Source organism: Ursus arctos, unplaced genomic scaffold (genome assembly GCF_023065955.2).
Source record: "Ursus arctos isolate Adak ecotype North America unplaced genomic scaffold, UrsArc2.0 scaffold_28, whole genome shotgun sequence".
Classification (NCBI taxonomy): domain Eukaryota; kingdom Metazoa; phylum Chordata; class Mammalia; order Carnivora; family Ursidae; genus Ursus; species Ursus arctos.
In genome coordinates, this window is record NW_026622963.1 from 4881812 (window position 1) to 4900706 (window position 18895).

An 18895-nucleotide genomic window follows, 5' to 3' on the forward strand; every position below is an offset into this window, starting at 1 on the left:
CTTCGGCTCAGGGCGTGATCCCAGCGTTCTGGGATCGAGCCCCACATCAGGCTCCTCTGCTATGAGCCTGCTTCTTCCTCTCCCACTCCCCCTGCTTGTGTTCCCTCTCTCGCTGGCTGTCTCTATCTCTGTCAATTAAATAAATAAAAATCTTTAAAAAAAATAAATAAAATAAAATGGGGAAGGAAAATGTTCTTTGTATTGTACTTGCATCTTGTGTGACTGTGCTAAAATGTTAACAAAATATATTAAAAATAGAATCACACACAAAAGATAATATCAAGTTTTGGTGAGAATGTGAAGCAGCTGTTCCACACTGCTGGTGGAGGGTTAAATGGTATACCCACTTTGAAAAACCACATGTCCGTTTCTTATAAAATTAGAGTTACGCCTACCCTCTGCCCCAGTAATTCCACTTCAGAAATGCTGACAAAAAGTCTTGTACTGGAATGTTCTTAGCAGATTTATTTGACACAGCCTCAAACTGGACAGAACGCCTATGTCCATCAATACATGAACAGATAAATAAACTGTGATTTACCCATGCGCTGGAGAACTATTCAGCAGTAAAGCAGAAGGGCTAACGCACAGAACAACATGGATGACTCTCAAGAGAATTCTGTTGAGTGAAAGAAGCCAGACATGAATGAGCTTATACTCATGATTCCATTTACATGAAGTTTAAGAACAGTCAGAACAAGACCAAAGAGATTGAAATTGGAATAGTTGTTGCTTTGGGAATAGTTGGAAATGGGGACTGACTGAAAAGGGGCAAGAGAGAAACTTTTAGGTGCGGAAATGTTTTGTAGCTTGACTGGCTGATGGTTATATGGGCATATATATTTGTCAAAACTCACCAAACTGTACATTTAAAATCTATGCATGTTATTTTTGTAAACTATACCTCAATTTAAAAAGCTAAATTTTAGGGGCGCTTGGATGGCTCAGTCGGTTAAGTGCCAGACTCTTGATTTCAGCTCAAGTCATGGTCTCAGGATCCTAGGATCCAGCCCAGCATGGGGCTCCAAGCTCAGTGCACACTATGGAGTCTGCTTGAGGTTCTCTCTCTCCCTCTCCCTCTGCCCCTCTCCACCATGCTTGGATGTGCAAGCACATACATGCTCTCTCTCTCTCAAATAATAAATAAATAAATAAATAAATAAACCTTTAAAAAATAAATTAAATAAAAAGCTAAAATTTAAATAATTCACTAAATCATCAGCAGTGATTACCTTTAAGGGGTGGGATTCTTTCATTTCCCACATTATGTATTTCTGAGGTGTTTGAACTTTCTTCAACATGCATGTCTTAATTATTTAAAAGAGCCACATTTAGAATCTAAAAATAATATTACAGAAGGGTAGGATTTGTCCAAAGGGTGCTCAAGCAACTAGTTGTTTCAGGGGAAAGTTAAGTTAGATCTTCTTTTAATATATGCTCCCCCCCAAAAAAGTTCAGGTAAGTCGAAGAGGTAATGTATAAAATCAAGCCATAATTTTAAATCAAGCCATAAATAACAGAAAATAGAGTTTAGTATTTATCTGATTTCCAAATGGCAAATAAACTAATATTGAAAGCAATGTTAGGAATTCTAAAGGAATAGATTTTTGCTACATAAAAATATTAAGATATATAATAAAATTATATGCAAACAAAATTAAATGCAACAGGAAGTTGGGGGAATTTCTAAAAACCTGGTATTTGACAGATTTATAGGCGAAGCATGTGAATTCTAGAAAGGAAGGAAGAATACAGGGAAAGAAGGAGCGAGGGAAGGAGGAAAAAAGAAGGAAAGAAAGAAAAAAAGAGGGAAAGGAAAGAAGAGGGGAGAGAAGGGAGGGAGGAGGAAGAGAAGGGAGGGGAAAGGGAAAAAGGCAGGGGAGGAGAAAGGGAAACAGAGGGGGAGGGGAGGGACGGAAGTTAGGAAGGGAAGGGAGAGAGAGAGAACACAAACTTGGCTAATCAAGTGAATAAAAATTAAACCTGAAATTTTACCAAGCAAATTAGCAAACATGACTGCTACATTCTAGCATTTGATGGCAGTCATAGACTGTCCTGACAGGCAAGACAAATTCTTGGTCACTACTTGTAAGAGTGTAAATTGCTACATTTCTGGAAACCAATCTAACAATGTGTATTCAAAATCTTTAATATGTTTATATTCTTTGAACCCGAAATAATCACTTTTTGGAATCTGTCTGAAGAAAGTAATCATAAGAGCCGCTCTTTTCAGGATTATTCATAATTGCCAAACAATTTTAAACAATAGTTTAAATGCCAACATTATGGGATTAGTTCATTAAATCATAGGATATCTGTTTGATGGATTATTATTCGACCATTAAATGGAGCTTACAATGAGTTTTTAACGAGACTTTTTTAATGCTTTTTTTTTTTTTTTTTTTAATGTTCATGGTAAATTAAGACTAGCAAGGCTGACTCCAGTTTGCTTCCGAAACAGAAATTTCCCACAGGTGCAAAAAGTCTCTAGACACACCACATTCCCCGCCCCCCCCCATTGTATTTTGAATATATTAAATGTTAAATGGTACCTCTCCCCCATACACACATGTATTATTCAGGGTTTGCTTAGGAAAACACAAGCCACTCTACGTCTTCTGGGTCTAGGGTCTAATACAGCGGTAGGAGCTTACACGGTTGTTGGACGAGCAGGTAGGGAGCGGAGCTGGGGCAGCAGCTGCGAAGGCGCGAGTGGGCGCTGATGGTCTCAGCCTGAAGCCGGGGCTCCGGAGAGCTCGCTGGGCAGCCTGGGCGACTCTCACTTCTGGCTGTCACCACCCCTGGAGAATAACAGAGTTTCTTTCGCGTCTACCTTGCAAATTTCCCCCGAATTGCTTTCATGCAAACTCCAACCTCCATTTGGGAGCATTCTGGGAAATGTAGTTCGGGGCCGCTCTGCATTGCGGAAAAGGGGGTAGATGGGATGCTGAGGGCTCAGCAAGCCTCTCCAGCAGGACTGGCCCAGTCGGAGACTCGTCCCTCTACTTACCTGTCCGGGTCCGGCAAGCAGTCAGGAGGCCACAGGTGTTAGGGCCCAATAGAAAAATATTCTGAGAAAAAAAAGAAAAAGAAAAATATTCTGGATTAGAGATAACAGATGTTGCAGTATATATTTTATTATTAAAATAGCTCATTTTTTCACGTGAGGCATTTCCTGCTTATTTTATTTCAAATTTGCAAAACAAAACAAAGCACAGAGCTGTATGATTTAAGCCAATTCATAGATCCTTTTTAGAAAGATTACAAAATGACTTTAATAATACTCAAAAAAAACTATTGGAAACTCATAAACTGGTAGGAATGTAAAATGCTGCAGTTGCTGGGGAAAACAGTCTGGCAGTTCCTCAAAAAGTTAAGCATGTTAGTTAAAAATTTAAAAATTTTTTTTCTTTTATTAAATAGAGGGGCACCTGGCTGGTTCAGTCGGCAGAGCACATGACTTATGATCTCAGGGTTGTAGGTTCAGTCCCACTTTTGGTGTAGCAATTACTTAAAAATAAAGATTTAAAAAAGGCTTTAGAAAAGCTAAGCATAGAGTGACCATATAATGCAGCAATTCCCCTCCTAGGTATATATCCAAGAAAAATATGCTTACACAACAACTTGTACACTAATATTCACGGCAGCAGTATTCTTACAAGCCCAAAATGGAAACAGTCCAAGTATCCACCAACTAACCAATGAATAAATAAATGTGAGATATCCATACAATGGAATATTATTTGGCCATGAAAAGAAATGAAAATACTCATACATATCACAACATGAATGAACTTTGAAAATATTATGCTAAACATGAATGGACTTTGAAAATATTATGCGAAGTGACAGACACAAAGGCTACATACTTTATTATTTCATGCATATAAAATGTCCAGAACAGGCAAATGTATAGAGATAGAAAGTAGATTTGGGGCTAAGGAGAAACGGGGACTGGGGAGTGATTGCTGGCAGTAATTGCTAGCAATTGCTAATACCGGATTTCTTGTGGGAGTGATGAGAATGTTCTAGAATTAGAAGTAGTAATGGCTGTATGACTCTATGAACACACTAAAAATCATTGAATTTTAAAAACTTGTGGTGAAATATACATAACATAAAATGTATCATTTTAAAACTATTTCAGTGTGTGGTTCGGTGGCGTTAAGTACATTCCCATTATTGAGCCACCATCGCTACCATCCGTTTCCAGAACTCTTCATTTTGCAAAACCGAAACTCTATGTCCCATTCAATAATAACTCTCCGTTCCCTCCTCTCCCAGTTCTGAATTTGACTTCTCTAGGCTTCTCATGAAGACTTATACTGTCTTCATCCTTTTGTGGCTGGTTTATTTCACTGAGCAAAGTGTCCTCAGGTTTCATCCATGCTGGCGCATGTGCAAAATTTCCTTCCATTTCCAGCCAAGATAATAGTCTATAGATGTAGATACTCAATATACATAAACATTTACAGATAAATTCTATATATTTATCACATGTTGTTTATCCATTCATCTGTCGACAAACACTTAGGTTTCTTGTACTTTTTGGCTATTGTGAATTATGCTGCTATGAACATGGGTGTTCAAATACCTTTTTTTTTGAGACCCTGCTTTCAGTACTTTGGGCTATATACGTGAGAGTGGAATTGCTGGGTCATATGGAAATTTTATTTTGAATTTTTGAGGAACTGCCATGCTGTTTTCCATCTTGGCTACACCATTTGATGTCCTCACCAGCAATGCACAAGGTTCTAGTTTTTCCACATCCTCACTTACATTTGTTATTCTCTGTTTAAATTACATTTCTTATGATAGCCATCTTAATGTTTGTTAAACGGTATCTCCTTGTGGATTTTTTTTTTTTACACTTCACAAATTTGCATGTCATCCTTGCGCAGAAGCCATACTAATATTCTCTGTATTGTTCCAATTGCAGTATATAGGCTGCTGAAGGGAGCACTCATTGTGGTTTCTTTCTTTTTCTCTTTTTAAAAAATATTTTACTTATTTATTTGAGACAGAGTGAAAGCGATCACAGAGGCAGAGGGAGAAGCACACTCACGGCTGAGCAGAAAGCCTGATGCAGGGCTTGATCCCAGGACCCTGAGATCATGACCCAAGCCGAAGGCAGACCCTTAACCTTAACCAAACTGAGCCACCCAGCCACCCCCTCATCGTGGTTTCGGTTTGCATTTTGAATTATTCACTTTTTAAAATTTTATTATTTTTTAAGATTTTATTTATTTATTTGACAGAGAGGGAGAGAGCACAAGCAGGGGGAGTGGTAGGCAGAGGGAGAGGGAGAAGCAGGCTCCCCGTCCAGCAGGGAGCCTGATGCAGGGCTTGATCCCAGGACCCTGAGATCATAACCTGAGCCGAAGGCAGACGCTTAACTGACTGAGCAGTCCAGGCGCCGCTAATTATTCACAAAAGGGTGAATTTTATGGTATGTGAATTATACCCCAATTTTAACAACTGTTCATTGAGAAACCCTTGTGTACTGAGCATACCTAATGTCCAAATCTTGGCTTCAAAACAGCTTTCTTCCCTAAAAGAAACCCAATTTGGGGTGGAGAAAGTACCAGGTGAGCCTGGGACATTTCATTGTACCAGAAAGCAAGGCAGTGCTCAAACAATGATGGGGTATGTCTAAAGGACATTGGCCAAATTTGAGATAACTTGAGCATCAAAATGAGTAATGACTATACTTGATTGTAAAATATTGTATAAATAACAATCCATGAATTCATGGTAATACAAAGGAGAGAAAGAAAATCTGTCTTTAGCTGCAGCTAATAGATGTAAAAGGAACTGAAGAATTTAGAAATCACCATTTTGCAACACCTGATGAACTAATTGGTTCAAGCAAGGATTTGGTAATAGACGCTACAACCATTAAGTGAAGAGTTATTACGAAACGGGTATCATCTCCCAGATTACTGTTAATTGCAAATGGAAACATATACCTTTGCAATGGAGAAATCTGGCAATGACTACTTTTTAAAAATTAATTAGTTAATTAGTTTGAGTAATCTCTGTACCCAACACAGGGCTCAAACTCAACTCCGAGATCAAGAGTCGCTCGCTCCACCGACTGAGCCAGCCAGGTGCCCCTGGCAATTGCTACTTTAAACACGTGATCAGTTGAACATCACGAATCCTAGAAAAACTTGACATATGTGCTTCCTAATATGATGCAATAGTAAGTACACAATATCAACTATTATTCTTACTAAAATGTGTGGCCTGAACGTAATCGGGCTTCTCTAGACCCGATCTTCGTTTTCCAGGAATTCAGGGGAGTGTGGGACAAGTTGAAGGATACCATGGAGAATATTCTACAAGGCACTTGACCTCAAATCTTCAAAAAGTCAGGGCCACAGAAAAAGGGAAACCAGCAACAGCAGCAAGGGACTACTGTAGATTAAAAGACACTTGAGAGACCTAATTAAACAACAGCAACGAGAACAAAACATCACACCTGTTCAGTAAGGGTCTACTGCTGGCTGCATGTAGATTTCGTAAACTGGTGCTAAAATTATGCAGGCACATTACTTATCACGCTTTAGTGATAACCTAAAATATTTATTATTTAAACTTGTTAATGAATGGAAATTTTTATTACAAACCTCTTTCGTATCCCCTCCCTATGGGAAAAGAAATCATAATCACAGAAATGGCTATCCTTGAAAGCGTGCACTATGGCATTGCTTCAAGATAGTTGTATGATTTATCACTAAATCACAGATTCAGCCTGGAAGAAAATAGAAACGTATGGAACAATTTTTCATTTCGCAGGGCATGCAAACCCCTTCTACCTGTTAATGTCATTAACTGCAGTATGGGCCACTCCATAACATAATATTTCTAGACAAATGAAGCTTTTAAAATAGCACTGCCCAATAGAAATATAATGTGAGCCATACATGTGAACCCATATATAATTTTACATTTTTTAATAGTCATGTTAAAAAAGTAAAAAGAAATAGGTGAAATTAATTTTAACAATATATTTATTTAACACAATATATTAAATCATCATTTCAGTAAGTCATCAATATAAAAATTATTAAAAAGGCATTTTACATTCTTTAATTGTACGGTTTTTGAAATCTGGAATATAATTTACACTTCTAGTACATTTCACTTTGGCCTGGGCACATTTCATATACTTACTCGTGGCTTATATGCTGGACAGTGCAGGTCTAAAGTAATAAATACTGAAATACTGAGTGTAAATTTAGAATTGGTTTTAAGTGCTACAAATGAGTGGTATCCAATACAAAGTTTTCAAAAACAAACTTTCCTAATATCTACATTTGAGTTGCTTTTGCACTAGAATTTTTTTCAGGGATGAAAAAAACAAGCTGAAAAAAAATTGCTTCCCTACCACGTGACTAACATGTTTGCATTTAGGGTAATAGAGTGGAAATAACCATTGGGGTAAAAAGAACCTCCCATTTGACACATAGCCATTCAAAATCATTAAACACTAAGTTAGCTTATAATGCAGTTTGCCATGAGTGTCTGAATGCAAGGGACATAAATGTTCCAAATTCTCCCTTCAGACCAGCCTTAGCTTTTTTCCTTTTAGGTTTCCACTACCCAGGCCTTAAGGCACCAGCACTAGCTTGTGGGCTGATAGAAGTTTCTCCCTGTTTCCTCTCTCCGGAAGTTGTTCCTGCCCTGCCTCACAGACCTGTAGGTGCAGCTCCTCCCCCTCATTGGGTCCCAGCCATCCTGGATGGAAGGTTTCTATTATCTGGCTTAACCCTGTCTTTCCACCTTGAATGCCATCCACCTTCCCTCAGTGACGCAGGCTCACCCCTGATGTCGCACTTTCTACCACGTTACTGCCCTCCGGTAAGACCTTCTCCCCTCCCTCTATCTGGCTAGTTAAGGGCTAGCCACCTCTCCCTGCCTTGTATACATTTCATGTCTTTCAAGGAAGCTTTGCTGTCCTGACTGTCAGCAAGCTAGTCTCACCCCTTGTGCCTGCACTGAGTCGCTGTCCACTGCCATTTGCTATCTTGTGATTGTCCCCGTGGGTATCTTACCTTGCTTGTGAGCCTATAGGCCCAGATCACTGAGTCCTGCAGATTGCTGCCTCATACTCGCCTCAACACACTGTGTGGGGCTGCAGCGGGCAATCAGGTACAGAACTGCTTTCCCAAGGCTTCTCCACAGTGTACAGATGCCTACAAAATCCAAAGACATGCATAATTTCACACTTAAGAAAAGTAGGTGTGACGCTCATTGGCTACTTTTGAACAGAGCAAAAATCAGGGCCATGGAAGACATTTGCCTTTTGTGTTCTTCTTTGTTCTTCTCCCTGTTCTGTATCCATGCCTGGTGCAATGTGGCATTGGAGCTCCTCCTACCAGGAGGTAGGCCCCATTTCCCCAGCCTTGAACCTGGGCTGGCTGGGTGACCCGCCTTGGCCATTAGAATGAGGCAGAAGAGACAAAGTGCCCGTGAGGACCCTAGTCCTTCAAGTAACCATGATCAGTGTGGACACAGTGGGAGGAGAGACGAGTCAGGTGTCTGGTCTCCCATATGCCAGTCTGGCTCTGCCAGTCATCAAGGAGGATACCTAGGGCAAGGCCCTTCACCTCCTGGGCCTCAGTTTCCTCCTCTACAAAATGAAAAGCTCCAGCCAGGATAATGCTAAAGAATCTTCTAGATCTTTATCATTTCACACTCATGAAATGTGAAAAAAAACATATATATATATTCACATATATATATTATGTACAGCCATTCTTGTCCAATGGGACCACTAAATTTAAATTTTTGCCAGCCATTGTGGAAATGGAGAGTATCCTGTACGTGGAGCAGAGAATCGAGAGGCTGTGTTCACACAGCTTAGCGATCATGGCAGTCCTAAACCATCTTAAACCATCTTTGAAAATAGTCTCTAAAATTAGTCACTACTCTTTACCAAGTGCTTTCATGTACCATTGTCTCATCTCATTCTTGCAACCCTGTAAGACGGATATCAATTTCTCGTGACTTTGGGGGAAACAACCCCATAGAGGTTAAACAACTAGTGGAGGGTGCAGCTGGGATTTAGACCCAACCCAGAGTCCATGCCCTGCCCACCAGGCTGCACTCTCTTGGCTCAAAATGAGACACAGAAGCTACTATAACTACCTTCATGCATTCTGGTGTGAAGACGATCTATAAAACACTTTTTATTTCAACTGCATTTAAAGATTTTATGTATATATGTGTGTATATATTTGAGAGAGCATGTGTGTGCACGTGCGCATGCGTGGGGGGAAGGGGAGAGGGAGAGAGAACACCAAGCTGACTCTGAGCTAAGCCCAGGGCCCAGCAGGGAACTGGATCCCACCACCCCCAGATCACGACCTGAGCCCAAATCAAGAGTTGGATGCTTAACTGTCCACCCAGTTGCCCCTAATCTAGTAAAACACTTTTAAAGCTGGTAATTTGTTTGTTTGTTTATACTTCATCCTTTTCTTTCAGTGTTTCTGCCTAGGGGCAAGTCCACAGTTAGGTCCTTCTGCTTAATGTCCCCTTCTCTGGGATAGTTCTCCCAGTCAGAGCTTGTCATGGTCAGGGACTCCCGTTTCCCAGAACAGCATTCACATTCAGAACGTGGACGTTATGTCACACTGAGATCATATCTCTACTTACAAGGTACACTCAGAAGAATGGAAGAAAAGTTGTTTTTCTTACAATTTTAAACTTACGGCCCTTTACTGGGCACCGGTGCTGCTAGTGCATTGTTAATTAATAGCCTTACAATTCTGCTAGATGTCTAGTAACTAGCAAAATGTAAACAATCGCATGTTTTGTATTTTTACAAGAGCACGTTCATTACATATGAACATGTAAAACATGCTTTGATTTTTATAACTCTGGTTTGAAATGTCTATATCTTGTAATACAGACTCGATAAAAGGAAGAAAAGGGCTGTCTGCTAAGAACAGCAGTTTCCAGTCACATGTGAGCCCTTCAGGGTACAGAGAACCCTAATCTGATAGGATGGCTGGTTTCATGTTCTTTCTAGAGAGCAACAGAATACACCTAATTTCCTCTAGCACCTAAATAGGCAGTTACTCTAGAAGGATGGTGGTCTGCACACACCCGAATCCTCCCCCTTCCCCTGAAATCGCACAGGGAACCTACTGGCTTCCCAACTCAAAGCAACATTTCACACAAAGGAAAAACAAAAACTACAGGTAGACGTCTGCTTCTAGCTAGGACAGAGTAGGTGGTATCGGATTTATTCTCCTGCTAAGAACCACTATGAAAACTAGGTTTTATTTTATTTTTTTCAAGATTTTATTTATTTAAGGGGGAGAGAGAGAGAGAGAGCGCGCGCACAAGCACGGGGAGGGGAGGAAGGAGAGGGAGCAGGGAGCCTGATGCGGGGCTAAATCCCTGGACCCTGAGATCATGACCTGAGCCAAAGGCGGACACTTAACCAACTGAACCACCCGGGCACCCCAAAAACTAGATATTAAAAAGCTGCTTTTTGACTGCATTAGAGAGTAAGCTAGACAGCTGGGACTTGAAGGACCAATATCGCTTTCTAAAGCCAAGAGAAGCACACGGATTATGAATTATATTTTCAGTAATTTGCCCCCTCATAGTGGTTGCCAATTCACGGTCCTGGCAATAGAATGGAAAGCAGGAGCAGAGAAGCTGCCACAAGCTTATGGGGCTATGGAGGCAGAAATTGGAATTTAGAGCTACCTTTCATAACCAGGATTTGAGGAGTGGAGATCCCAGAAAAAAAAAAAAAAAAAGGGAAACACAAAGAAGTGAGCCTGAAATTCTATTTATAATCCCTTCTCAAGACATTTGTTGACACCTAAGTGGAGCTCATGAGCTTCCAAGAAAATGAACAGAAAGTTGCTAGGGGGCTAAAAAGCTAAGCAGAGATTTTGGCAATCTCGCATGTATGTAGAGACAAATGTGGGAGTTTAAAATCCACCAAGGTAAAACCCAGGCCCTCCCACTGAGACTCGTGGATGGGCATTGCTCTAGGGGTAAAGGCAAACTGGACATAGACCAGCTTCAATTCAGCCGAGATGATCTGTCTTAATCTATCTGCCAGCATGAGGAGGGCATCCATGCAGGAGGGTGGCTCAAGGCACAGTGTAGGAGCCAGAACACCATAAGAAGGGTGTGGCATAGCAGAGCTGCCCGGCGCAGAGTGAGAAGGATATCCATGTGGCAGGGGAGGGGCAGGCTGGCATAGGAAGTGCATTCACAAGTGGGGGTGGCCCATGCTGGGGACTCAAAGTCCAAGCAAGGTGAGGAGGATATCCCTGTAGAGAGGGAGTGAAGATCCCAGCCAGGGCTGTTGTGGGGTGTCAGATCCTGAGCAGGATAGAGAAGGCATTCACATGGACGTGCTGGGGAGGCCCTAAGGGGGTTTCAGAGCCTGTGCAAGGGAAAAGAGGGCATCCATCTAGAAGGCCAGCCTGGCATGGATGTTGGATCCCAAGCAGGGTAAGGAGGGGTGCTTATGCAGTGGGCTGGTCCAATGTGAGAAGCTGGAACCTGAACAGGAATTTTGCATGGGTGAGGGGTTAGTGGCAGTGATGCAAAATTGGTTATATACTTACTAACTAAACACATTAAGGATGATTGGAGCCATGTTTCTCACCATCAGAGAAGAGAGTTGCAAATATGGAACAGGGTAAAACTTGATTGAACCCTGTACTGTAATGTTAGACTGGAATTCAAGGTATTGGTGTGAGCTTATAGCTTTACATATATATATGACACAGATTGAGATAAATATGGGGAGGGGTGCCTGGGTGATTCAGTTGGTTAAGTGTTTGACTTCGGCTCAGGTCATGATCTCAGGGTCTTGGGATTGAGCCCCGCATCAAGCTCCCTGCTCGGCAAGGAATCTGCTTGTCCCTCTGCTCCTCCCCCACTCGCGCTCTTTCTCTCTCAAATAAATAAATAAAATCTTTAAAAAATAAATATGGGTGGAAATATATGTGTATGTGTGTACCATATACACACGTATGTACATACATACGTGTGTATATATTCTCTTAATCTTTCTACTGAAAGGACCTGCAAAAAGTCACATCCCCAGTGATGGGCACCTGTAAGCCTGGGATATTTTGTGCTGGAAAGCCAGAAGGTACTAAAAAATGATAGAGATATGTCAGAGAGAGATAGATGCCAACTTGAAAGGACTCATTAGTCAAATCAGGAACAATTTGAGCATCAAAACATATAGTGATAATAATGGATTATGACCATTTAATCAGTCAGGGAACCATGAGTTCATACTGATATAAATATGTAAATAAAGAAACAGAAAGTATGATGAAGAGCAGGATATTATACAGGTTAAAATGACTTCCCCACAAATATTAACTACAAAGGACAATAGAGTAACTTTAACTACATACTGTATGATTCCATTTTTCTGACATTACGGAAAGGGCAAAACTACAGGAGAGAGAACAGATCAGTGGTTGCCAAGTGTTCGGAGAGGAGGGAGGGCAAGACCCAAAAGGGGCAACATAAAGCAGTGTTTTCTGGAGTGTTAGAATTATTCTGTATCTAGACTGTGGTGGTGGTTGCATGATTCTATGTATTTGTCAAAACTCATGGAACTGTGCACCAAAAAGAGGTGAATTTTACTGTGTGCAATTTAACAATTTTTATTTTTTTTCAAATTTAAAAAATTTCAAAAGGAGTAACTTTACAGTGGAAAAGACTGAAAGACAACACCTTAATCAATCAAAGTGAAAATCATCAATAATGGGACTGACTGAAGCCCTAAGACACCCAAGAAGATTCAATAAGAGCACAACATCACATGATATTCCTGCAAAAAGATGCATAACCAGATACAGATCCTACACGTATTTTGTTTGAGTCCTATCTAGGTATGAATCTAGATTTCATTTGTTTTGGAGTGATTATAAATGGTATTGTGTTTTAAATTTTGTTTTGCCCATGTTTGTTGCTAGCATATCAACGTATGATTGATTTTCGTGCATTGAGGAACATTAGAATTTCTTATCTATAGTGGTTTTCTTTCCCCAGAGTACTAGATTCTTTTATTATTAGTAGTCCATGCTTCTCAGTACAACCTTTTTACTGTAGCTATGTTGTTATTGTTGATGGTAATGACTTCTTGTTTGTTTTATTGCGGTGAGAACATTTAACATAAGATCTACTCTCTTAACACATTTTTGAGAGTATAATACAGTATTGTTATAGGCATGATATTATACACCAGATCTCTGGGATTTATTCATCCTTTAAAAAAATTTTTTTACTATGTTATGTTAGTCACCATACAGCACATCATTAGTTTTTGATGTAGCGTTCCATGATTGTTTGCGTATAACACCCAGTGCTCCGTGCAATATGTGCCCTCCTTAATACCCATCACCATGCTAACCCATTCCCCCACCCCCTCCCCTCTAAAACCCTCAGTTTGTTTCCCGGAGTCCATAGTCTCTCACGGTTTATCTCCCCCTCTGATTCCCCCCCTTCATTTTTCTCTTCCTCCTTCTAATGTCCTCCCTGCTATTCCTTACGTTCTACAATAAGTGAAACTATATGATAATTTCACTTAGCATAATCTCCTCCAGTCCCGTCCATGTTGCTGCAAATGTTGAGTAATCGTTCTTTCTGATGGCTGAGTAATATTCCATTGTATATATGGACCACATCTTCTTAATCCAGTCATCTGTTGAAGGGCATCTTGGCTCCTTCCACAGTTTGGCTATTGTGGACATTGCTGCCATGATAATTGGGGTGCATATGGCCCTTCTCTTCACTACATCTGTATCTTCAGGGTAAATACCCAGTAGCACAATTACTAGGTCATAGAGTAGCTCTATTTTTAACTTTTTGAGGAACCTCCACACTGTTTTCCAGAGTGGCTGTACCACCTTGCATTCCCACCAACAGTGTAAGAGGGTTCCCCTTTCTCCACATCCTCTCCAACATTTGTTGCTTCTTGCCTTGTCAATTTTTGCCATTCTAACCGGTGTAAGGTGGTATCTCAACGTGGTTTTGATTTGAATTTCCCTCATGGCTAAAGATGTTGAACATTTTTTCATGTGTCTGTTAGCCATTCGTATGTCTTCTTTGGAAAAGTGTCTGTTCATATCTTCTGCCCATTTTTTGACTTGATTATTTGTTTTTTGGGTGTTGAGTTTGAGAAATTCTTTATAGATCTTGGATAACAGCCCTTTATCTGTAGTGTCATTTGCAAATATCTTCTCCCATTCCATGGGTTGCCTCTTTGTTTTGTTGACTGTTTCATCTTGCTTAACTGAGACTTTATGTCTGTTGAATAAGAGCTCCGTATTCCCCTCCTCCTAGTCCCTGGCACCCACCATTCAGCTTTTGTTCTTATGAGTTTATTCTAGATTCTTCAGATGAGTAGAATCAGGCAATATTTGTCTTTCCATGACTGGCTTACTTCACTTAGCATAGTGTTCTCCAAATTTGTTTATATTGTCATGTATGGCAGGATTTCTGAGCAGGATGTCTGAACAGGATGTCTGAGAAATCCGACTGAGCAGGATTTCTGAGAAATCCGATTCTGAGCAGGATGTCTGAGAAATCCGACTGAGCAGGATTTCTTTCTTTTTTAAGGCTGAATAATATTCCATTATATGTATATACCACATTTTCTTTATTTGCTCATCTGTTAATGGTCATTTAAGTTGAGCTTGTATCTTGGCTATTGTGAATAATGCCTTCAAAATGGTATCTCTGCAAATACCTCTTCAAAATCCTGATTTCAGTTCTGTTGGATACATACCTAGAAGGGGATTATTGGATCTTATGGTAGTTCTATTTTTAATTTTTTTAGGAAGTGCCATACTGCTTTCCACAGTGGCTGCACCATTTTATTTTCCCACCAATGATGTATAAGGGTTCCAATTTCTTCACTTCCTCACCCATATTTGTTATCTTTTGTTTTGGAAGTTGTGCGCGTGTGTGTGTGTGTGTGTGTGCGCGCATGCACGCGCGTGCATGCACACACTCTTGTGTGTTTGTGTGCGGTGATAATAGCCATTCTAACAAGTGTGAAGGGATATCTCTTTGTTGTTTTGATTTACATTTTCCTCATTATTAATGATGTTAGGCACCTTTTCATATCTCTTTGGACATTCGTATGTCTTCTCTGTATCTATAGTGGGTTTTTTAAAAGATTTTATTTGAGAGAGAGAGCATGACTGGGGGTGGGGGAAAGGGAGAGAGAGAAGCAGATTCCCTGCTGAGCAGGGAGCCTGACATGAGGCTTGATCCCAGGACCCTGAGATCATGACCTAAGCAGAAGGCAGATGCTTAACCGACTGAGCCACCCAGGTGCCCCACATATTTATAGTGTTTTTGATGGTATCTCTTTCATAGATTTTTTTCAATGATTGCTCTAGGTGTTATATATGTATAACTTATTACAGTTCAGTAGTGCTATGGACTGAATTGTGTTCCCCCAAATTCATATTTGAAACCCCAACCTCCAATGTGACTATATTTGGTCGTAGGGTCTGTAAGGGGAAATTAATGGTCGTAATGGAGACCTAATGGGATAGAACTGGTGGTCCTATAAGAGGAAGAAGAGAGATCTCCCTGTTTTTCATGCAAGCACAAAGAAGAGGTCATGTGAACCATGCTAGTGGCCATCGACAAGGCAGGAAGACAGCTTTCACCAGGAACTGAATCAACTGGAACCCTTATCTTGGTCTCCCAGCCTCCAGAACTGTGAGAAAATAAATTTCTGTTGTTTAAACATAGTCTGTGGTATTTTTGTTATGGCAGCCCAAGGAGACTAAGACAACTGGTATCCACGTTTTACCATTTGGAGTGAAGTATAGAAACATTTAGGTCCCTCTACCTTCCTCCATATAATTGTCTTAAATATTTACTCACAGACATTGAGAACCATACCACACAGCATTTTAATTTTTGCTTCAGCCATCAAACATAATTTTAAAAACTCAAGAGAAGGAAAATCTATTATACTTACCCACATTTTAATTTTTTGTGATTCTTTCTTTATTCTGTATGTTTCAGGTTTGCTTCTTTTATCATTTCCTTTGTGTTGAAGAACTTTATCCAGTATTTTAGGGTCAATCTCTGGTAACACATTCTTTTAGTCTCTCTTTGTCTGAGAATGTCTTGATTACCCCTTCATTAGTAAAGGATACTTTGGTATTTTCTCATGATTACATTTAGGTTATGCATCTAGAATTTCTAGAATTTCTGATTCTTTAAAAAAAGTTTTCCCATTTCTCCACTGAAATTCCCTATCTGTTCACCCATGTGCCCATATTTTCCTGTAGGTTTTCTATCATATATATTACACCAGTCTTAAGGTCCTTTTCAGCTAATTCTAACATGAGTCACTTGTGGGTCTGCTTCTACTGACCTCTTAATTACAGGTCACATTTATTTTTTTTTGGTTCTTTGCATGTGTAATAATTTTCTTATTGTGCATTGGCTATTGTAAATAATATATTGTAGAAACTCTGGGTTGAGTGATCTTCTTGTAAAGAGTATTGTTTTGTTTTTTTTTAAGATTTTATTTATTTATTCGACAGAGATAGAGACAGCCAGCGAGAGAGGGAACACAAGCATGGGGAGTGGGAGAGGAAGAAGCAGGCTCGTAGCGGAAGAGCCTGATGTGGGGCTCGATCCCATAACGCCAGGATCATGCCCTGAGCCGAAGGCAGACGCTTAACCGCTGTGCCACCCAGGCGCCCCTCTTGTAAAGAGTATTGTATTCTGTTATAACAGCAGTTAAATCACTGGCATGTTACCTTTCTTCTTGGGGGATTAGTTTTGGCCCTTGTTAGAGAAGCTATATTCAGTTCAGCCCTTGGTCCTCAGATGTGGTCTTTACTCATAAAGCGTGGCCCTCCTGGCTTGTCAGTGGAAAGTCCGAGCTGTTTACCAAACTCCTCTATTTTGGTTGGACTTAAATGCCAAACTTAAACTCCTAAGTCCTAGGCAGCTGCTAAACTCTCAGCTCCTTTCCTTAGCTTCCTTCTTTTTGCTGGATTTCTTGAGGCTTATTTCCATGCTTACATAATTTAGGAATCAGTCAGGATTTAAGGGAAATTTATGTGAAAAATTTTGATCTCCTTTTGTGCTTTTTTCTTTCTAGGATCCCCCCAAATACACCCCCATTTCCAGTGCATCTGGATCACTTCCAAAACTTTGGCTCTGTCTCTTCAGCCTAGTAAAACTGTTACTCTCTGCTTGGGCTGTATATCCCCAGTCACTGCAGTAAACTATGAAGTGCCTTCAGGGGAAAATCTGATTCAAGGTGGACCTCATACAGTGAGGTTCTCTTCTTCAAGGGTAATATTCTTTCCATTTCTCCCTACTTTGGGTTGCTCACCAGTGCCTTCACACAGTTGTTTTTTATATTTTGTCCAGGATTTATAATCGTTATTGGCAAGAAAGTTAGCCTAACACAGGCTGCTACTCTGTGACATGAACTGGAACTGGATAAATATGTTTCAATTCAAGGATATTTAGAATTAACTATAAAGATGAAGAACAAGCAGTGTTAATACTTATGCCTTAATGAGCTTGTTTCTGTCTGGCACTTTAGGAGTTTGCACTGTTTAATAGAATTTAGCATGCTAGGTTTGCAATTCTAACTTATAATGTGTAATTGAATAATTGGTTTAAACTTGTCATATAATGTTTAAATCTCACTTATTTTGTAAACAGTATGGGAACAATTAAAGGCATTTTAGACTCATCATACTTATATTTAATTGATTGAATTTATAAATATTACTCAGATACTTTGGAGAGGTTTCTCTGTAAATCAAATACTGAAATACTTAAAAAGGAAGCTGACTACATTAAATTTCAAAATTTAATTTGAAATAATTAAAACATTTAATTAAATTTATAAGTGGAGCCAAAATTCATACAAGCTCCTTATTAATAATTATTAAATTTTTCTACATTTATAAGGAAAATAAGAGAATGATTAACATTGTAAATTGAACCAGCATTTTATATTTGTAACTTTAATAAATTGAACAATTAACTTTAAAACAATATTCTAAGTGAGGATTTATTGACAGAGATTAAGTACATGGGTTTGGATTCTACAATACTTGGTTAAAATTGCTCCAGATCACAATTTATTTAATGTCTGTCATCCTTAATTACTTAATCTGTAAATGGGGATAATGGTACCTCCCAAAAAGCATATGTTTCAATAAATAGTAATGTTCATGTTGCTATTGATGATGATTAATGACAACTTATTTTTGGAGGAGAACTATAGAATAATGTGTATAGTGTGATTCCAGTTTTTGGTTAAAAAAAAGCTATGCGAACATAGGTATTAAAAAAATTCAGGCTTTAATTTTTATATACAATTATCTACCATTTCTAATTTTTCCACCACGTAAACATATTATATTATGATATTTATTTGTGTGTGTGTGTGTGTGTATAAATTCATATATAAAACTTTCAGTTGTAGCTAATTATTTTGTGAGGTAGAGATTATGAGTAATTTTTACTACTTGTTTCTTAATTTTATTTATTTCCTATGTTGAACAGATATAATATATAATCAGAACAAACATATACCTGAGCTTTTTAAGGTTAAGAAAAAGATCTCCATCTTTCCTTGGTCTTAATCTTTCATGAAGATCTTACCACAAGGATTCAAGGAGATAGAAAGAAGTCATGCTCAGTATAATCCATCAGCATGCCATTAAGTTATTCAGAAATCCTTCTTTAGCATATTTGCTCTAAGATTGGGTGCAGACTGATTTCCATCCATCCATATTTCATTCCTGCCAGTAAATGTGGTCTTGCTTCATCGTGTAATGGAGGTGCATGCCTTTGCCTGCCCTGGGTCTGCCAGTAGGATGTGTGT

The 18895-nt window shown here is 39.4% G+C and overlaps 1 non-coding gene across 1 annotated transcript; it reads right to left on the minus strand.

Annotated features, from left to right (window-relative positions):
- Positions 1-4856: 4856 nt before the first annotated feature.
- Positions 4857-4963, minus strand: LOC113241039 (U6 spliceosomal RNA). The gene has a single exon (XR_003311397.1). It is a non-coding gene; the product is annotated as a U6 spliceosomal RNA (small nuclear RNA).
- Positions 4964-18895: the final 13932 nt, after the last annotated feature.